A 21,877-nucleotide genomic window follows, 5' to 3' on the forward strand; every position below is an offset into this window, starting at 1 on the left:
TGCTTTTGTCGGTCAGTGACTCTTTAGGACCTTCCATGACTTGGGCAGTGTTCCCTCTGAACTCCCACGAAGGCCAAATCCGCTCGCTTTCCAACTTCAGGATCCCTTTCTCTGGACAGATGAGGAGTAGGCATTTCTACCTCTCTTCCTTAGGTCTACCTCCTCAAACTCAGAATGTCACTCCTGAAAAAATCCTTCTACAGGCATCTTCAGGAAACCAGAAATCTTCCTTCAACTTCGCAGCAGAGCTGCTGTATTCCTAAAGAGCCTGGGCAGCATGACCTTGAGTTCCAGCCACCCTCCTAGGACAGGATACTCCTTCAGGCACCTCTCTGTTAAGAGCAGGTACCACTCTAATGGTCTCTGTCCCTAAAAGGTGAATTTTAAAAGGGCCTACTCACGCCAAAGCTGGGAGATATGTGCGTGACTTGGGCCAGCATGCACTGCGTGGATTTTAAGAAGTGCCCAAGTGCGTGCATATCTTCTGGTATGCATGCAAGTCAAAAAATTTAAAAAAAAGAAGTAGGATGTGGGCATGGTCTGGGCAGAGCATGGGCAGGACATGGGTGTTCCAGGAAGGTCATTTGAAATGTGAGCATAAGTTTTACAAGCACAAGCGTGCGCTGGGATCTCCTACTGAGTAACTTCTGCTATGGATGGCGTGTAAGTTTTAAAATAAAAATATCATCTCTAGTTAGCAGGGCTAATAGGGTAAAACGGAGGAAAGTCAATTAGAGGGGCTAGGAAGTCAGGAGCCTTTACCTCAGCGAACTGGGAATGGACTGGGGAAACTGGTAATTGTGTCAGCACGCATATCTAATAAAATCCCCCAACTTATGCAGTAGCGACGGCATTTGCGCACACAAGCATGCGTCCATGCAAAACTGCACATACATGTTCACACGCACAGCCGATTTTATGTCATATGCGCATATGTTACAAAATGGCCATGTCCATATGCGCAAGCCACCATACACTCGTACATGTATGACCGTGTGGCTGTTTAAAAGTTACAGTCTAAGGGAGAAACTGACATCCAGCACCTCTTTGTTCAGAGAGGCAGTTCAACAAGCACCTTTCTTTGGGGAAAGGCACCCCCAAGAATCCCCCTTACAAATGTGGGCACAGGAAGTTTGTTAAAACTATGATACCTCCCACTGGGGGAGTACTAAATCTCTCTAAACACTCCTGTTCTCTGCTGACATCACTCGAGGCAAGGTCTGTTGAGGCCACTGACTTTGCACTAGTAAGGGACTAATCTAGGAACCCCTTACATGAAAATCAACTACATTTCCATTAAATAATGGTTTATAATAAAAATTAAATAAACCATTAAATAATGGTTTATAATAAAAATTACTGTTTCCTTGACCAAGGAACCTGAAGAATTCTCATGTATTTAAGGATAAGATTGTACAAATGAATGGAGGCATGAAAAATTCAATCTTGGCACTATGGAAGTACTGCAAGCTCAAAAGAGAGGGAATGGCTAGAACATAGTGACTCATTGTAAGCGTGCCATGGCTGAGCCATGTATCTCTTTTGGTGGGCCGGGGATAGGAGGCACTTTCTCATTGGTGGGCCCAGGAGAAGAATCGCTTACACTGCAGCAGATCTGGAGGAGCCACTGCAGTGCTCCACAACCTAGAAAGAGCTGCAGCCCCCAGGTCCATCCTGAGAGGAGTGTGTTTATTTATTTTTCTATCTTCAAAATTCAATATCATATTCCTAAAATCTCGTAAAACAAGCATACAATGACAGTCATTACCAATACTGACCATTAACATTACTTGGCTCAGTTTTAAGGCCAGTGGGATGGCCATTCTGATTCTGTATTCCTACTAGGACAGTATTCTCTCACACTGTCCCTCAATCTGCTGGATATGATTACAGTCTAATCTTCTGTGCTAAATCCTCGTGTTCCTATAGTCTACTATCTATTATCATCTGCTCCTATATGCCTGGTTGAACAAATAAGCCATTACATGTTTTCTAAATGATTTAATACATGGTTCCGCCCTCAACTCATCCAACAATGTGTTCCACAATATGGAACCAGCCATCCCAAGCGCTCTCCCCTGATTCTCACATAGACACACTTGCCAAATAGATGGAATCTCATTCTCTAACTTGTTCTTTCCTTGGACTGAGTAGATGAGGTGGAACCTATATCTTCAGGAACAATCGAATACTTGCTGGTAACTTATTACTCAATGTCTTATAAATCAATTCCAGGATCTTAAACTTAGAACGCCACAGAACAGGGAAACAAATAGTGCAATGCGTAGAATTACTAGAGATATATGGTCACTCCTTCTGGCACCTGCCAGGAAGCACACAGCTGCATTCTGTACCACCTAAAGTGCCAAAGTTGTCAAAGGCATTTCTATATACACTTAGCTGCAATTGTCCGACCCCTGTCTGCACCAAGATCTATAATACAATTCTAAAATTCACGGGATCCAAAAACAGTTTCAAAAGGTATAATTTACATAAGGATCCTTTCACTACAGTCTTTACCTGAGTTCTACTGCCACCAGGCCCCTAAATACTGGGAGAGAGATCACTGCTACTGCCTGCCTGGTAGAAAAGAAATGAGGTAGGGGAGAAGAATGGGCAGAGAGGCCTTGGAGAGGGAGGAGGTGGAATCGGAGGGAGGAGGTTGGAGTTAAGGAGGGAGAATAAAGACAAAAAGTGTAAAATAGTTAAATAAGCAAAACAAAATAAAAAAGACAAGCAAACTAAGAAAAATTCAAAAATAGAGAACAATAGGAAAAAAATGGGAAAACAGTAAAAAGGAAAAAAAAAATAAAAGTTGGGCAGGATGGGGCAAAATATTTCCAAGCCTCTAAGTAATTTTGCCTGGCATCTAAGATTTTCGAAAAATGTTTCACGCCTTACCATTTGTCTGTGTTGTCTGGCCTGTCTGGATGTGAGTCTCTCTCCCTGGATCTGTCTGAATGTGACATATTTGTCTTCTGTGCTGTGGTCTGTGTGTGAAATGGTCTTTTTCTGTGTCTGAGTATGTGTGTCTGTGGGAGGGTTCCTGTGACTCTCTTTCTCTGGGCGTGATGTGTCTTTGTCTCTTCCTGGTTCTGAGTATGATATATCTGTCTGTCAGTCTTTGAATGTGATTTGTTTGTCTTCTGCCTGGGTATGATGTCTGTCTCAGGTATCTGGCTTTCTGTCTCTGAGTGTCTAGGTGTAGGGTATCTGCTGTTTCACTCTTGTTTATGTCTTTGTGTCTTTCTATCTGGATGAGAGGTGTCTTCTTCTCTGACCATGTGTGTATGTGTGTGTGTGTGAGCTTGCTCCTTTGAACAATTTGAAGAGGCTTTGAGAAGTGTCACTGTGTGGTGGTTTGGCAGCTGATTCAAAAGTTGATTGGTTGGCAAGATTTGACACCAAACCAGGAATCCAGGACACCCTTCATATGTTTATATGTGCATGTGTAAAATATATCTTGGGGCACATAAAATCAGAAGAGATGCCGATGGCTGGTTTTGGAGCTGACACCATTTGTTCAAAATCCGAAAAATGATCCATTAGATGGTGTAGTTGATCTGGCCCGGATGCAAGGGCTGTAATTACTCATGCTGTACAGGGAAAAGATCAAATGTTTCCCTTTCCCCTCTCTGATCATCTTACTGCATCTCTATAGCAAAAAATTCTTCAGTTTTCTTTTCCTTTGACTGACTAACTCACACCTCAAACCCTCAGCCGCTGATTTAGTAAAAAAGTTGCAGTCAAAAAGATATTTTTCAAAAGAGAGAACTTTTATTTTAAGGGGTCTTCATGTGAAGAAAAATGATTTAACACAGGCAGGGCCAATTCACGTGGGGCATGCTTTTGAAGACGATTGGTTACACCAGAGCAAGTGTTTAGTATTGGTAAGAAACTCCAAGAGAGGTAGATATTTATCCAACTAAGCTATTCCATGTTTTTAATTTCTACTTCATTTTCTAGGGAATTTTGGAATAGTTATTTATTTATTTATTTATTTATTTATTTAAAGAGTCTTCTATACCGATGTTAGTCGAAACATCACCTCTGTTTACATAGAACAAAAGCAACGGAAATTACAAGTAACAGGGAAAGGGTAGGGGGTACAAAAAACCAATACAGAGAAGCATAGGAACAATTAACAAGTGAACTATAATCTTTCTACTGCCAAATGAATATATCTTTCATTTGGCAGTGGGTAGGGTAGGGATGGGTGGATCCATGGGACAAGCACTGGTTTAATGCATTTTATTTCCAGGCTGTAGGGCAACATTTTGGAAGAGTGGTGTAGATGTTTTAAATGGTCCAAAACATGCAGAGAGAAATTACACCCCTATTCATCACATAAGGGTCACATGCACTTTTTTGCACATATTCCAATTCGATTTATAACATTATACTCATACATATACATATCATGTTGTCCAGTGAAGGTCTAAGGTATGGATTATGGTAATTTGTGAGAGGGAAGGTGTGTACACTGAGGATATTTAAATTTACAATTTACTGAATCTAATCTTTGCTGTTTCAGTTTTTGCCTGTAATAGGGGCATGGAGTTGGAGCGTTGAAGAAGTTTTGAAGAGATATAAAAGAATAAAGAGCAGTGGAGTTTTGGATGTGTAAGATATTAATGTTCTTTGAAACTGGATTGTGAGGGGGTTAGTGGATTAACTAAATTAACAACGGATTGAATATATTTGTTACAGGAGAAAGTAAGAATAACCCGTTGGTGGACTTGGATTAAGCAAGTTATACGTTATGTAAGTTTCAACATAAGTGTAACTTGTTGGTGAGAGTGTAATTATAATTGTATAGAGCGGGTGGAAGTGCAATAATACTGATATGTAGTTTATTTTATATTAAAGTGCCATTGGGATCAGCAATTAGAATGGTTGAGAATTGCAAGCGAATGAAAAATGATCCCCTGATGAAGCTATTGGCGGAACAAGGATCCTTGTAGGGAGCATTACAGAGACAAGAAGTGGGAATCATATGAGTACAAAGAAGGTGTGCGAGAGATAGAAGACAAGTTTCACTACAAGGACAGTAGGAAGAATCGTGAAGATAAAGATAAGATTAAGCCAAGACAATATATAATAGGATTCTTTTAGGAGTGTTTTATTGCGGGGGGAGGGAACATTTAGGTGTGTATGAATGGGGGATGAATGTATGTGGGAACGTGGATTTTTTTAGAGTAAGGGTTTTTTTTAGAGTGTAAGGTGCATTTAGCATGTTCACCAGGTAGTGTGTTTAAGATTTATGTCCACCCGAAAGCATGTTTAAAGAATCAATAGATTTGTATATGTGTAGATTAAAATTGTAATAAATGGAAATGTAACATGTTGAATACAGGATTATGAATAACATTTGTGAAATGTAATTTTGTGAAATACAGAGGTCATTATGAATATGTGAGTATAATGTTATAAATAGAATTGGAATATGTGCAAAAAAGTATATGTGACCCCTATGGTAGATGTTTTATAGCCAATGTACATATTCTGGCTCGGCAGTTTCCTCCTCCTCTGTTGAGCTTCAGGCTCACTTGGAATGGACCTCTTCATTCGCAATTTCCCAGTGCTTTTCCGCCTACTGTTTTTAAATAAATATCTTTCCCAAATTAGGCTGCCTATTGCAGTGACGGTGTTTGGCCAGGGTCCTGACCCATGTTTCCTTTAAAATCCTGTCAGTGTGCCTCAAGAGTCTGAGTGCCGGGCGCAGAGTGATGATGAAAATCTCCCTTCCCTCCTTCTAACCAGTCTGGGAAGCAGAAGCTTGACCCAGGAGTCACATCTACTCTAGGTCCTCAGTGTGACAGGGCACAGCCATTTATCAGTATTTTTGCTGGTTTTAGTATGAATATTATTCCCTGATTTATATATAAGATTTGTTATTATTTTAATTAAATATTGTTAATGGCATATCATTTAATATCAATTTTTATTTACTGTGGTATGAATATTTTATTTATATTTGATTTTCTGTGATATAAAAATCACTATAGTGGCACTATAGTTGGTTTTTGTTACTTTTGATATATATATCTATATATAGATATATATAAGAACATAAGAAATTGCCATGCTGGGTCAGACCAAGGGTCCATCAAGCCCAGCATCCTGTTTCCAACAGAGGCCAAAACCAGGCCACAAGAACCTGGCAATTACCCAAACACTAAGAAGATCCCATGCTACTGATGCAATTAATAGCAGTGGCTATTCCCTAAGTATAATTGATTAATAGCCATTAATTGACTTCTCCTCCAAGAACTTATCCAAACCTTTTTTGAACCCAACTGCACTAACCACATCCTCTGGCAACAAATTCCAGAGCTTTATTGTGTGTTGAGTGAAAGAATTTTCTCCGATTAGTCTTAAATGTGCTACTTGCTAACTTCATGGAATGCCCCCTAGTCCTTCTATTATTCGAAAGTGAAAATAACCGAGTCACATCTACTCATTCAAGACCTCTCATGATCTTAAAGACCTCTATCATATCCCCCCTCAGCCGTCTCTTCTCCAAGCTGAACAGCCCTAATCTCTTCAGCCCTAATCTCTTCAGCCTTTCCTCATAGGAAAGGATATATGTTTATGTAAAGCCTGCCCCCCCCCCCCCCCATCCCCACCTCCACTTTCGCCGAGGGTCACCTTCGAGCACTGCAGGGATAGGAAAAACCTTTCTATAGCCCAGGTACAGGGTTCCATCCACTGGGGAACAGCAAGAGCTGTGGGGCCCATGGGGAGTCTCACACACAAAAACCAGGTGTCCATACCCAAGAAAACTGAATTTAGTGAAAGTCCAAAAGGTAATCACAGTCTAGAAAATTGGTAGAATAAAAAATAAGCAAAACAGTCTAATGTGCACAACCAGTGAAACGACAGTGTCTCAAACTACAAGTCTCACTATGGGCTACTTGCTCTTTTCTCATACAGCTTGAACCCCCAGTTAGCAGAACTTTCCAACAATCTACTTCAGGACCTCAGCCTTCATCAAGCCCCAAAGACAGACAAGAAAACTTTCTGTTCTTTCCATACACTAGCAGCAGACTTCTCCAGAATGATTGTTGCCTCATGGACTAAGGGACATGTCCCTTCAAATGGTCTGTGTAATGCACCAGCAAGATTTGACAGGTCTTTCTAGGAGATTGGCAAAGCCCCAAGGACAGGCAACACACTATGAATGCCCTCTCTTATCTCCATTCAACACATCCTACTCTCACAAAGCATTTCTGAAAATCCCAGAAGCTCCTCCCAGGGCCTTGTGGAAAGCACTTTATACCTTTCTCCTAGACCCATCCTCTTTGGGGTAAGGTACCTACTTCCAAGTTCCTGTCACTCCTTTACTCACACCTCCCTGTGCCTCCCATATTGGAAAGCTCCATATTGTATCCAATATAGTACCTTGCTAGTGAACCCAGATAGGGGTCACATTTAAGTTATTGTATCATAAGCTTACCATCTGCAGTGGTACTCCATTAAACAACAATATATTTTTGTTAGTTTTGGAATATTTGATTGGTAATATGCACTACTGACCACTTGATTTTGGATTGTCTCCATTCCTTTAGTTTGGAAGTCTATAAAAGATCATAGAGTCAAATGTTATATCCCCGAAAAAAGCCATTCTTTCATAGCGGTGGTTCTCAAACTTGGGGGCCGGGGAATGGATCATGGGGTTTTACAAGATGTTTGACTTGATGTACCATTCATTAAAAACAAAGCAAAAACCCCTAATTTTAACATTTTTGAGGAGGCAGAAGGGGCTAAGAGTAGGGGAAGTAGGACACATCCTAAAATGTTTGAGAAATGTTGTTTAATAGCATGACATGTCATTTGGATTTGGATTGGTCAACCTCTTCTGCTGCTAATGCTATGGATATGTAGTTTTACAGAGTTTGAAATAAAATGTAATTAGTTTATGGCCTTTATATGGGATGCTGGCATTTGTTTTCTGGATTGCTGGTTGCTGACTCGGTGAGGTCATTCTCAGTTCGCCCTGCAGTGTCAATGGCTGTATTTCCTGATTGTGGGCTATCTGTGGCTGTAGTATATCAAGTGTAACTGCTGTACTTTAAAAACCATTATTCTTCTCCATATATTTTAATAAGTTAAGTTTGAAAATGTAATAAAAAAGAAAGTATAAATCTCTCCGTTATTCCTATACCAAGAAACCTTATCCTGCCTTCTCTTCCTGTAGTCTAATCTTTTAATTTTAAAATCCATCAAAGGAAGATTCCTTCCTGCAAGATTTTGGTTATATTCTCTGTCAGATTCCCAAGAGATATCTCAATATGATTTCACTTGCTTAAAAAGTTTGAGTGTCAGTCACATCACAAGTGATTTGGGATTTTGACTGTCTTATCCAGAATGATTTAGTCCCAGTTGGGCTCATACTCGGGATTCTCCACCCCCACCAGTTGGATTTCAGTTTTGGGGCTTGCTTTGTCTCACCTATAATCCTAGTTTGTTCAATAATCAGTACCCCATATTTAAGAATCTTTTTATCACTGAAATAATCTCGGAAAGGTACTGATCTTGCAAATAAAAGTCTTTTCTGCTATTGTTTCGGTCACTTATTTTGTGATGTTTGCTTTGTTGTGACCCTGTGCCTGGTCTTCTGGTTGCCTTTCATTACTGTTGACAGATTTTGCAAGTTTTTATCTTTCATGATCAATGAAATGTTCAATGAGAGTATGAGTGCTATAATCTTCGATATCAGCATTATTCTACTTATCTTTGTAATTAATGCATGTGAGGACATTCCTCTGAGGATAAGAGCGAATTACTGGCCTCCATTATTATATAAAGTAATAGTTGCACAAGGTGTGCATTTACTTATTCTGGTGACATCAAACCCCTTTGGGATTATGCTATGATCAGGGCTGTGATGAAAAGACAGATTTATTTGCCCATTCTTCAGACTTAAGACAGGAGTTTTCAGACTACCACATAAAACAGTACTTATTTACCACTTCTTGCTGACTCTTTCAGAGCAAAGGAAAGACAACATTTTTCACCATGTATCAACTGTTTTGATTTATTGAAAGCATTTTGAAGGCAATATTTATCAGAATAAATACACTATCTGAAAATAGCCATCCCTGCACATGGGTAAAAGTATGTGCATTGTCCCACAGCATACAAACATTTTTACTTGCATATTCCTGGAGACATTTCTACAGCAAGGTTAGTCAGAGGAGGCAACAACACATGTAGTTTGTTTTGACCAAAAAAGGTACCCACAAAAAATAAGGTGCACATTTCTGAAAATATCCTTCAGCTATTTTCAAAGGGAAAATATGCGCATAGGGGTAGATTTTATAACATGCATGCGGGCTTAAACATCCCCCCCCCCCCTACGCGCATAAGCCTTTGAAAATCTGCCCCATAATGTTCCTTTGAAAATTGGTGCAAAGTTTGTGGGCAACAAACTACCCATAGACTGCATCAAAATGCGCAGGTTTGAAAACTGCCCCCTTTAAAATGTTTGTACAGTAATGTCCTACACAGTGGATTTGTATGTAGCTATCTCACAAAAATTGATCTTTGCCATTAACAAACATATGCCTTCCAACTTCGATAATGGCAGAATTGACAAGAAATTTGGCAAGCTTACAAATGCTCTTCAGTTCAGTCATATCCCATTGGAGACATAATATGATCTCCCTATTAAAAATGTATGTGAAATGGCACATCCTGGTAGGACAGAAGTGAATTCCATGAATACATTTTAGACAATGCAATCTTTAAATACATTTTGTGTTTTGAATGGGGGCCAGAACTAGGTGGCTTTAAAAACATATTTAATGCAGATTTACCTGTCCTGCTGTTGAAAAACTGCCACAAACCATACATCAATTCAAATGACTAAATAAGTAAGGGTGAATACAGATATTAACATTGACTTTTTAATTAAGCCCTTGTGGTTCAGTACTTCTAGCTAATAAGATCCTTACCTTTTTAATGAAGCAAATTAGGTTTTTCATTTCCTTCCCGTCTAAGTTTTTCAATTTGCAGTCCCATTGCTTTAGGCTAGCTGCCCTAGCTATAGCAGATGCTTCAGACTGTTAATTTTAATGTTGGGTTTGTTTTTTTTAAATTCACACCTAAGCTCTTCATTCTATATTTGTGCTTTGCATGTATCAATATAATATCAGCATGGGGTTCTAGCAAAAATGTGAACAGCAAAATATTAATTTTCCTAACAAATCCCATCATTATGAATTCTGAAATATGAAATTCTTAAATCTCCTCAGAGATGGGATAACAATCAGAATGGTAAAGGTGAATCTCAGTAGGTTTGCTTTACTTTTACCCCTTTGAAACCCACTGTTTTCACCCCTGTTAGATGGCATCCCCATGTGGTACTAGAAGCCTTCACCGCACCAAAGATTTAAGGAGTATCTTCTCCAAGACGCATCCTCTGTGCTGTTTATTGATTGGCAGGGGCCACCACTGTAGAGCTAATCACCTTCTCACCCTCTCCAAGCCTGTATAGACCAACTCTACAATGACCTTACTGGTCCTATTGGACAAGGGATTTGAATCTGAATCCTCTGTATCACTGCAGCCAAAGCTTGTGTTTATCTGCTAAGAGGGCAGCAACTGATAACAGTTTTGCTGCTACAGTACTTGACTGGATTGCTTTTGAAGCCTGCTTCAAAATGTTTGGCTCCCAAATAATTGAAGTTATTTTGTAATATGAAATCTTACATGCTTTCCCTATTGTTGAATTTTACCAGCATTAGTTATTTACAAGTTGGGGGAATTTATTTTAAATGGAGTTGTGCAAAACATTCAAGTCCAAAATTGAATATGGCGGATTTTCAGCCTGCTTCAAATTGTCAGATTTGGTCCCATACATGATGAGTGGAAATATGAATTTGACTCAACGGATTTTGCAGCATCAGTAAAATCTATCAGACTTCTGTTACCCTGGTGTAGAAGTTTGATATTTGACAAATTTGTTCCGATCAACCATTCAGTAGTTCTGATCGAAGCAGAACATGGTTCGATTGGGATAGATTTTCTTGGATCTAGTGAAACTTCCGATGAACCAATTTTTCCATAATTTGTTCATCTCCAATGGCAACACCGCATAAATGGTTTATCTTTTACCTTGTCTGAGTAGATGCAAATATATTGGTAAAAGAAAGAGATGTATTTTCTTTTTTTAATGGGATAACAGAATGTCACAGCCAGAAATGAGAATTGTAGCCTTAGGCATTTCAAATGTTTTAATCGTTATATATCAAAATATTCTTTTCTATGCCTGTTCCTTGATCGTGTGGTAAAATTACAAAAATGTAAGGGCAAGAAAAAAGGGGAAAAACTGAAATAGAACATCTTTTATTCCAAGAAAGGGCAGTAGTAAATATTTTATTTTCATGGTGACTGATAATCAACCATAAAAAGAAGCAAACAAAAATGGTTAAAAGTTGAACTCTCAGGGGATCATAACAGAATCAACTACAGTAGAATGGACACATCATAGATATTAAAAAATATATATATTGCTTATCCTATGGCAGAAGATTTCACTTGACATGTAAAGTCCAGTCAGGTCTGCACTCCTGGTTGTCACGGCCTCTGGTTCTTAGAACGCTGGTGACCTGTCCCTGGGTCAGTTGGCATCTCAGGAAATGGTGCCTTCAACATGGTTTGGACCTGTATTAGGCCTCTGCCACATCTAGAACCTTCTCCAGCATAAGGTTCAGGTGTTAGCAGACCTACTGTCGCATATGGTTAATTCACCGACCACCACAGTCAGACATTCTTAGAACATTGTAAACATTTGCTCTTTCTGTTAAATTCCTCTAGTCTTTCCTTCTTCTCCCACTTTTGAACATCCCTGTTTTATTGTAAGTTCAGAGTTTCTCCTCACCTATTACAGTTCTATTTTATTTTCATTTTACACCCCTTGTTAAATGTAAACCAGCATGATGTGATCCTTATCGTGAATGCCGATATAGAAAAACACTAAATAAATAAATTAAATAAAATATGCCGTTCTAGGTTGTCCTAGAATTGTTACGGTAGAACTGTTTTGGCTTCCTCTACCCTGGTCTTCCCTTCTGGGTGCAGCCATTTCCAAGCGACATATAAACATAAGAGCATAAGATATGCCATGATGGGTCAGACCAAGGATTCATCAAGCCCAGCATCCTGTGTCCAACAGTGGCCAATCCAGGTCACAGCTCCCTGGCAAGTACCCAAACATTAAATAGATCGATTATTAATTAATAGCAATTTATGGACTTCTCCTTAAGAACATATCCAAACCTTTTTTTAAACCCATTTACACTAACTGCTGTAACCACATCTTCTGGCAATGAATTTCAGAGCTTAACTAAGCGTTGAGTGAAAGAATTTTCTCCGATTTGTTTTAAAGGAGATATTTGCTAACTTCATGGAGTGCCCCTAGTCCTATAATCTGAGAGAGTAAATTACTGATCTACATTAACCTGTTCAAGTTCTTTCATGATTTTTTAGACCTCTATCATATCCCCCTCAGCCGTCTCTTCTCTAAGCTGAACAACCCTAACCTCTTTAGCCTTTCCTCATAGGGGAACCATTCCATGCTCCTTATCATTTTGGTTGCCCTTCTCTGCACTTTCTCCAGTACAAGTATATCTTTTTTTGAGATGCGACAACCAGAATTGCACACAGTATTCAAGGTATGGTCTCACCATGGAGCAATACAGAGGCATGATGATAATCATTTTATTTCCCATTCCTTTCCTAATAATGCCAATATTCTGTTTGCTTTTTTGACTACCACAGCACACTGAGCTGACGATTTCAATGTATTATCCACTATGACGCCTAGATCTCTTTCCTAGGTGGTAACTCCTAAGATGGAACCTAACATTGTGTAAATATAGCAAGGGTTATTTTTCCCTATATGCATCACCTTGCACTTGTCCACATTTAGGGGTAGATTTTCAAAGGGTTGCGTGCGCGCAACCCCCAAAAACTTCCCCCTGCCTCCCCCTGCGTGCGCCGAGCCTATCTTGCATAGGCTCAGCGGCACCCGCAAGCCCCATGACGCGCGTATGTCCCGGGGCTTGCAAAATGGCGTGGGGTGTGGGCGGTCCGGGGTGGTCCGGGGGCATGGGCAGGGCGTGGCCTGAGCTTCCAGGCACAGCGGCCATTTGCTGTTGTGCCCGGGATCGCGGGCCAGCTGTTGGCCGGCGGGCGTAACTTCTTCAACAAAGGTAATGGGGGGTTCTAGGTAGGACTGGGGGGAAGGTTAGGTGGGGGAAGGGAAGGGAAGGTGCAGGGGGGCGGAGGGAACGGAGGCAGGCTGCGCGGCTCAGTGCGCGCAAGTTGCACAATTGTGCACCCCCCTTGCGTGCGCCGACCCTGGATTTTATAATATGCGCATGTGTGTGTGTCTTCACCGCTGCAAGCCCGCGGTCCCCTCAGGAGGAGCCCATAGGGACCCAGACCGCTGGAGCTTAGGTGGACCTTTGAGAGGTCAAGGAGTCGAGAGTTCGGTGCAAGGGCTAACTGGAGCTTCACCCCTGGAAGCCCACGGTCCCCCCAGGAGGAGCCCGTAGAGACCCGGGCCGCTGGGACTTAGGTGGGCCCTTGGAGACAATGGCCCAGAAGAAGTCCAAGGTCAAGCGCCAGAGGGTCGTCGCTTACCAGTCCGAGGTCACACCCCAAGGGATCGCCGCTTGCCAGTCCAAAGTCACACACCAGGAATCACCACTTGCCAGTCCGAAGTCACACACCAGGAATCACCACTTGCCAGTCCGAAGTCACACACCAGGAATCACCACTAGCCAATTCGAAGTCGGGAACTAGGAACACCAAGACAAGGCAGGAACAAGGATCCAAAATAGAAGAACTCACCGAGGCAAGCAGACCTGACTATGTGGGGCGTTGCCAAGTCAAGGAATGAGCAGAGGAAGCTCCTTTTTATACTTCTTCTGCTCTGGCTCATAGGGAACAGCTGTGGGTAGTTTAAAGGGATCAGGTCCCTTTAAATCTGATGAGGAGGCGCGGCCTCACGCCTAAAGATGGTGGCAGCCATCTTGGATTTCCTCCGCAGAGGAATCGCTGTTGGACGCCAGGAGGGAGGAGCAGGGACGGCTCCCCCACCCGGCGACCATCACTGGGGCCCGTGCCAGATCGACGGGCACTGGATTAGGGACTTCCCCCGGAGCTGCCATGGCGGGTCGCCACCGTGGGTGAGGTAGGGGCCACGCCCGTGGACGGCCATGGGCGCGGAACACAACAGGTGATTTACTTCTCTGCAGTTTGTCAATCTGGCCTACTACATCTTCCAGGTTCACGGTAATTGGTTCAGCTCTTCTGAATCATCACCCTTAAAAACTGTCTCCAGAACAGGTATCTCCCCAACATCCTCTTCAGTAAACACCAAAGCAAAGAATTTGTTTAGTCTTTCCACGATGGCCTTATAAGTGCCCCTTTAATCCCTAAATCATCTAATGGTCCAACCAACTCATTTGCAGACTTTCTGATTCAGATATATTTTTAAAAGTTTTTATTATAAGCTTTTGCCTCTATGGCCAACTTCTTTTCAAATTCTCTTAGCCTGTCTTATAAATGTCTTACATTTAACTTGAAAATAACAGAAAAGACCACTGGATTTGCCAGTTTGAAAGTACTGAAAAATATATTCAGAATATAATTTATCCCAAAATGATTTTATTTAAAATTACGTATCTGATTGAGCTTCTGTTTAATGTTACTAAATAAATGCAGTATCCGGGCAAGTGATTGATCTTAAATTGATTTGAATATGTTTATAAAAAAATGGAGGAGAAAGACTTCAGATGCCAATCGTTTGGCCTTCCTTCCACCTTTCTTAATGTATGGAATACGTCTTTTAGACTGGAAGAGGTTCCTGGTGTTTTCACCAGCTTAAAGAATTCCCTGCTGAAACTGCCATCAGTGTGCTTCCAGGGTGAGTCTTGCTCACTTGAGAATGGCTGCCTTGACATCTTGGTAGGTGGCTCTCCCTTCTGGGTTAGCTGTTTGGTAGGCATCTTGACAAGCCCTGATGAATAGATTCCCCAAATGGTAACCCACCTGTCCTCTGACCAGCCTGCCACTCGTGCTGTGTGTCCAAAGTTTTTCAAAAACCCATCTGGCCTTTCTAGAGGGGTCATCTTAAGGACTGTTGGTGGCACTGCAGGTGGAATGGCTATAGCTGTTTGCACAGCTTGAGCGATCTGTGTTAGCACTGTTTCCGGCTACACCACCTGCTCTCGCAATGCCTGCTGTTGGTCAATTTGTATTTGCAGGGCATTTTGTAATTGTTGTTGCCTTGTAACAAGGACCTGGATCAACTGTTCCATCTCGGCTTAGCAAGTGCCTCCACACAATGTACCTTTCCAGGAATAGGACAGCTGGACAAAAGAAAACAAAAATCTGTTGGCTTGTCTGACCCTTACTCACTGCTTGACCCCTGACTTTTCAGGTGGGTTAGCCCCACTGGCCTGTGGTACAAAAGCTAAGTGAGTGGAATTGGGAAGCCCCAGGAAAGAACAAAAAATTCTGCAAGGGTTTTTTGTTTTCTCTCTCTCTTCTTTTGCTGTGGCTATGGGCTCTTGCCTCTGCTTCCTGCTTAGGCAAGAGATCCCACTGCTGCCACCATATTTGGTAACTGGAGCAGTAGCAGCTTGGGAACAGCCAGAGGAATAATGGAGGTGGACTCTGGCTGTGTGGTTTATTTACAGTGAAAACACACAAAAGTGCAGGACACAGTAAAACAAAACAACTTAGGAAGCTTACCTTGTCTTCAGGTATCTCACAATTAATAAAGGAAAGTGAAAAGCAAAATAATCATTTGGAGGCAGCTCATCTTGAATTCAGGTAAGTTCCCAGCTTAAAGCTAGTACGTTTTAACAATGTCAGTCCCGACCTCAAACATAGCATGTCTTCTCATACTGGACTCTCTCTCTTCCCCAGGTCCCATCTAACTCTTCTATGTCCTGAGGTCTTATACTCTGGTAAAGGGCTCCTCCCTTCACCCAGGATTCCCTGCAGATCTCAACCTTAAGGAGGTCATGGTGAGATAGCTTTGACTGGTCTTTAAGGTAGTCTGAAAGAGTTTTCTGTACCCTCAGTCACACTCTGATTCAGTGCCAAGAAGTGCAAAGTCAAGTATCTTGGGTGTGGTAATCCAAAAGAGCTGTATGCGATGGGAGGTGAAAGACTAATGTGCACAGTTGGGAGAGGGACCTTGGGGTGATAGTGTCTGGTGATCTGAAGGCAGCGAATCAATGGGACAAAGTGAAAGCTAAAGCCAGAAGCATGCTGGGCTGCACAGAGAGACGAATAACCAGTAAGTAAAAGAAGGTGATAATGCCCTTGTACAGGTCCTTGGTGGGGCCTTACCTAGAGTACTGTGTTCAATTCTCAAAAAGGATAGAGACAGGATGGAAGCAATCCAGAGAAAGGCAACTAAAACGATGTGGGATCTGTATCAGAAACATTATGAGGAAAGGCTGAAGGATCTGAATATGTATACCCTGGAAGAGAGGAGGTGCAAAGAAGATATGATACAGCCCTTCAGATACCTAAAAGGTTTTAATGATGCACAAACTTTGAACCTTTTCCATTGGAAAAGAACCTGTAGAACTAGGGGTCATGAAATGAAACTCCAGTGGGGCCAACTTAGAACCAACATCAGGAAATATTTCTTCAAGGAGAAGGTAGTAGATGCCTGCAATAACCTTCCGGAAGAGGTGGTGAGGACGAAAACAGTAAACAAATTCAAAAGGGCATGGGATAAATACTGTTGATCCCTAAAGGCTAGAGGTGGAAATGAAGAAAAGAGTGCATGGTGATAAGGGTAGTAACTGCCATTCCATGAGGTTAACAGAAGGCATGAGGATTACTACCCTTAACCAATTAGCCTTGATGTTTTTGATGTAACTGCAACATTGCTCTCTGCTTCGATAACAGGGGGGATAAAAAGGGGAATTGGATTTAGACAACAACTATCGCTGGGCTTTGGGGCTTTTACAGTCCGAGGTACTGATATGCAGACATTAGGGTAAAAGCACAGGACAACCTCTATGGCCAAATGCAAAAGCAAACCACGTTCAAACAGCATTGTCTGAATTATCAAGAAGGCTGCTCACCCTTTAAAAATGTTGCTAGCAGTAATTTTGCTATGGGTTTGACAGTTGCTTGGTTTTGATTGTATATATTACTAACCTTAACATAATGCTTGGGATTAACTGTTGCAGTTGGGTACTGCTGTGGAATAGTGGACCCTTGGGCCGACCTACCACGAGAGGCGGGGTAGGCCGGGAGGCGGAGCCAAGGCTCAAAGTGTTCACCAGGTGACTGCCCGGGAACCAGGAACCCCCCAGGAGGAGCCTGTAGGGTCCTGGCCCCTTGGGACTTAGGTACCAGAGAGAGAGTCCAGTAACAGAGAACCAGGAAGTCCAATGGTAATTGAGTCTAGCACAAGATCTTCACCCGGGTACCCAGAACCCCCCAGGAGGGGCCCGTAGGGTTCTGGCACCTTGGGACTTGGGTACTAGAGAGAGAGTCCAGCAATAGAGAACCAGGAAGTCCAAAGATAATAGAGTCTCTAAATGAGCAGACGTGAGTAGGAGCAAGTAGAAACCTGGAGCGGGGTCCACAGCCGGCAGGTGAAGGCAAGGCTGAAGGCTGAAGCAGGAACAGAGACGAGCCGGGATCAAAGGCAGGCAGCAACAGAGCATGGTCAGGGACGAACCGGGGTCGAGGCAGGCAGCAGGCAGAGCGTAGTCAGGGACGAACCGGGGTCGAGGCAGGCAGCAGGCAGAGCGTAGTCAGGGACGAACCAGGTCGAGGCAGGCAGCAGGCAGAGCGTAGTCAGGGATGAACCGGGGTCGAGGCAGGCAGAGCGTAGTCAGGAACTCCAAGGTCAGCGGCAGGAACCAGAACTACAAGACTGTAGTGAACCTCGTTGCAAGGCGATGAGGGAACGTCCGGACGCCGGTTATATCTGTTTCGGAGCGTGACGTCATCAGCGCAGGCGGGGCTTGACTTCCGGGTTCTGGGCGCTCAAAGTGGCCGTACTCCCGCGTGCGCGAGGCCGCAGTGAGAGAGACAGGCAAATGGTGGATGCCACTTGGAACTGAACGCGTCCTTGGGTCCTGGAGACTGTGGAGTGCGGCGTCCCCAGACGCGGAGGTAGGCGCTGGTCACGGGGAAGAGAGGGGAATGGGTGCAGACCGCAACATTAACTAGCACAGATAGGCAGTTACTACGCTTAACAAAAACATGGGGCTAATCTGCATGGAACAGCAGTTACTACCATAAGAAAATTGCTGGGTTGACTGGATGGCCATTCATACTTTTTCTGGCATTATTTCTAAGTCTAATGTCTAATATATAAGGGTCCTAATATTCAAAAATGTTTATTTAAGTTAACTGGATAAAACTTATCCAATCAGTTTAAATGGGATATTCAGCAGCATGTCTGTGCCTCTGAATATCTGGTTAACTTATCTGGTTAAGTTAACCAGTTAAGTTAACCAGATAAGTAGCGCCATCCTGATGTGCTCACTGGCTATCCAGTTATCTACTTAGCTGTATAAGCAACTTCTCCAGCTAGGTGCTGTTGCGCTTGGAGGTGGACCCTTGTCCTGGAGCAGTGGAGAATGGCTCCCTGGTAGGGACCAGGAAGCACCTGCCCCCAGGGGGCGGAGCATAGGAGGAGACCGAGGCTGGGATGAGCTTCACCAATGGAAGCTCGCGGTCCCTCCTGGTGGATCCCGTAGGGACCCGGCCCACTTGGGCTTAGGTGGGCCTCGCAGGGTCTCCCGGAGAGGTAGTAGATAGGCATGCCCACGATCAGCAAGGGAGCTTGGTCGGACTTCACGCTGTTGGCCTGGAGAGGCAAGGAAGGCCCAAACAGCGTAGATGATGACAAGGCAAGGGACAGAGCCAGAATAAGGAGACGTCAATGGCAGCCGAGGTCAGAATCCGAGCATCAGTCTGAGGAGTAGTCAACAAGGCAGATGTCAGGTTCCGGAGGTCAGACAAGGTCACAAGACAGGCAGAGGTCAGGATGCAGGCAGCGGACATGATGGTCAAGGAATAGGCCAGGATCAGTACCAGAGAGACAGTCTGAGGGTCCTACCTGGGAAGAAGGGCAGAACGATGCTGGAACAGTAGGACTCTGGAACAAGGCTGGAACAATAGGATACTGGAACAAGGCTGGAACAAGACTATGAACGCAGAAGCAAACTAGAACACAATACAGTACCAACCTGATGTGCAGGCAGGGTCTTCCTTATATCGTTCCATCAATCAGGGTGCGCCATAGAGCTAGGACCCGCCCCTGGCCCTACAAGAGGACGGGCAGTCTGCGTGCACATAGGGGCATGGCCAATGCCACTGGAAATGCCGAACTCCGGTGAGCGGCATGGTGTGCAGTGGAAGGCTCAGCGACCACCGTCACAGGACGCCGAGGCCTAGAGGAGCTTGTGGCTGCCGCTGGGGAGGCTGATCCATGTCATGCAGAGGAGCTAGCGAGGTGAGCAGGCCTGTGCGCGGGCTGGGTGCGGACGGGGCGCGCAACAGGTGCTGGCGTTGGACATAGCCGGATATTCAGCAGCTGCCACTTAGCTGGATAAATCCTACTTATCTGGCTATGAAATGTTAAAATATTGGCTTCCTTAAGCCCATTTTTCAACAGAGCCCTGGCAAGTAAGCGATTAATAAATGTGAATAAATAAATAAATAAAAATGATCTGTATAAATCACCAAATGTGTGTGTAAGTGAGCCTTTGTAAGTTTATACAATGTAGTGTATTTCTGCCCTGAAAGCATGAATGTATGTTTGAATGTGTGTGTATATTTTTAATGCAGGAAAACCATGTTTTCCATAACCATGTTATAAAAGTATGTGCCTATATTTTATACTTCTAAAAATTATAACATGTACATGTAATAACCCAGAACTAAGAGCAGAGGCATGCATTTTATAAAAAATATTCATACTTTGCTTCTGAAAATACTTGTCCATGTACTTGCAATTGCCAGTTTACTGACACCTCCACCAGTTCACCCAGACCCTCCAGCTCTTAACCCTGACCCCGATCACTGAACCCAGAACTCCCATCCAAAAACTGCAGAGAAAAAGCAAGTGCAATTTTACCTCTGTGACTCAATTGGCAGGTGTAAAAGCATACGAACAAGTTTGGTAATATGCGTATAGACCATTTATTAAATAGAAACTTGTGTGCATACATCTTGGAATGCCCCTAAATCACCATTTTTTTCCCCTGTTTACATTTACCACAAGCTGCAAATATGCACGTCCTTGCAATGTTTCCATAATAGCATATACACATATACATGCTACTTACATATTTATGTGGTTTTATGCATAGAAATGTTTTGAAATTTAACCCCTTCAATATATCGACTGTAAAACCTTGGATTAAACCTGTTAAGCGAAAGGAATCAAGTATAGTTGTAAAAGCTGTGGTTTGAGTGCTTTTTCAACAATCACTAAGCACAGTAATGCAGTAGATACCAATGCAGTCTAGATGTCCATTTCTGGGAATAATGAGCACAATTTCCATATAGCACAAAGATGGAAAAAGTTATTTTAAGCTACTTCACTAACCAATTGTAATTTATAATCCCCAGTTAAGGGGGACTGTTCCTGACTGAATAACAAACCATGGGGGTAGATTTAGAAATAATGTCAGGAGATTTTTTTTTTTTTCACGGAGAGGGTAGTGGATGCCTGGAATGCTCTCCCAGAGGAGGTAGTGATGACAAGAACAGTAATAGACTTCAAGAAAGCATGCTGGTACACAGTGGTACATGCTGGTTTGTATAAATTGCTTTAATGGGGTTGGTGGACCCGGGACATTTAAGTATACTTTATTGGGTTTGAGGGGTGGCAGATACAATGCCAATAGGGCCTCATTTATAATTTGGACAAGGGATCAAAAGAAATGGGCCTCAGGCCCTTTTGCATATGCTTTTTTTCCCCCTTTTACAGATCTCTACTTAACTGGATATCTTTGAAGATATCTGATTTAAGTAGATAATTATCAGCCACGCAAAGCAGGATAACTTCAAAATCTAACTAGCTATATTCAAACATAGCCGGTTAGGTTTTAAAATTAGCCAGCTACATGCAGCCGGATAACTTTAATCAAGTATATTCAGCAGGACGTTTATCCCGCTGAATATACAGGTCAAGTTATCCGGCTGCATGTAGCTGGATAATTTTAAAACCTAACTGGCTAACCGGATAACTTGTCCACTAAACAGCCTACTGAATATTGGCCTCTGAGAATCCCTGGTAGCAAGAGAATGATAAGGCAACTGTACAGCCTTCAGTGAACGATGGTTGCAGCCCAGGGCAATAGTGATATGGCTGCATTGTGCTTTCTGAAAGGCAGAGGGAAACCTGTATGGAGCAGCAGTTGCAATCCTAAAGGGGATGCAATTGAATTGAGAGTTGGGTTCCATGTGGGAATTTGACCTACTTGGGTAAATAAGCATAAATTTGCTGCTGGATAGACTAGATGGTCTTTTTAGTCTTTATCTGCCATCATTTACATTGTTTCTATGTTAAACCATTCATCCCAACCAACAGTAGAAACCTTGTCCTCTTTCCATTGAATCTTGGCCATCTACAAATTTTAGTCAGTCACCATGCAAAAGAGACGTTGGGAGCTCCTACTGTCCTACTGCCAATGTAAATATGAGTATCACGTGCATGCCTAAGAAAATTGTTCATATCTCTTTTTAGTTTTCTAGGTGGCCTTACATACACACTAAATAATATCAGTGCTAAAATGGAGCTGAGACTTTCCAATCTGTGCCTATGGATAAAGGAGCAATAAGCTAGGTAATGTCACTCAGAGCA

The 21,877-nt window shown here is 42.7% G+C and overlaps 1 protein-coding gene across 9 annotated transcripts in view; it reads left to right on the top strand.

Moving 5' to 3' along the window:
• The window catches only part of PLD5 (phospholipase D family member 5), a 718,242-nt gene that overhangs the window by 365,746 nt on the left and 330,619 nt on the right, over nucleotides 1-21,877 (top strand). For 2 of the 9 annotated variants that reach the window (XM_029593998.1, XM_029593999.1), the window contains exons 2-4: nucleotides 4,535-4,623; nucleotides 4,711-4,764; nucleotides 4,870-5,011. The exons of the other annotated variants lie outside the window; for them this stretch is intronic. The gene's annotated coding sequence lies outside the window, so the exon portion shown is untranslated. The remainder of the gene's footprint in view (nucleotides 1-4,534; nucleotides 4,624-4,710; nucleotides 4,765-4,869; nucleotides 5,012-21,877) is intronic. 9 annotated transcript variants of the gene reach the window in all.

The sequence above is a fragment of the Rhinatrema bivittatum genome, chromosome 3 (assembly GCF_901001135.1).
Source record: "Rhinatrema bivittatum chromosome 3, aRhiBiv1.1, whole genome shotgun sequence".
NCBI classification, from domain to species: Eukaryota; Metazoa; Chordata; class Amphibia; order Gymnophiona; family Rhinatrematidae; genus Rhinatrema; species Rhinatrema bivittatum.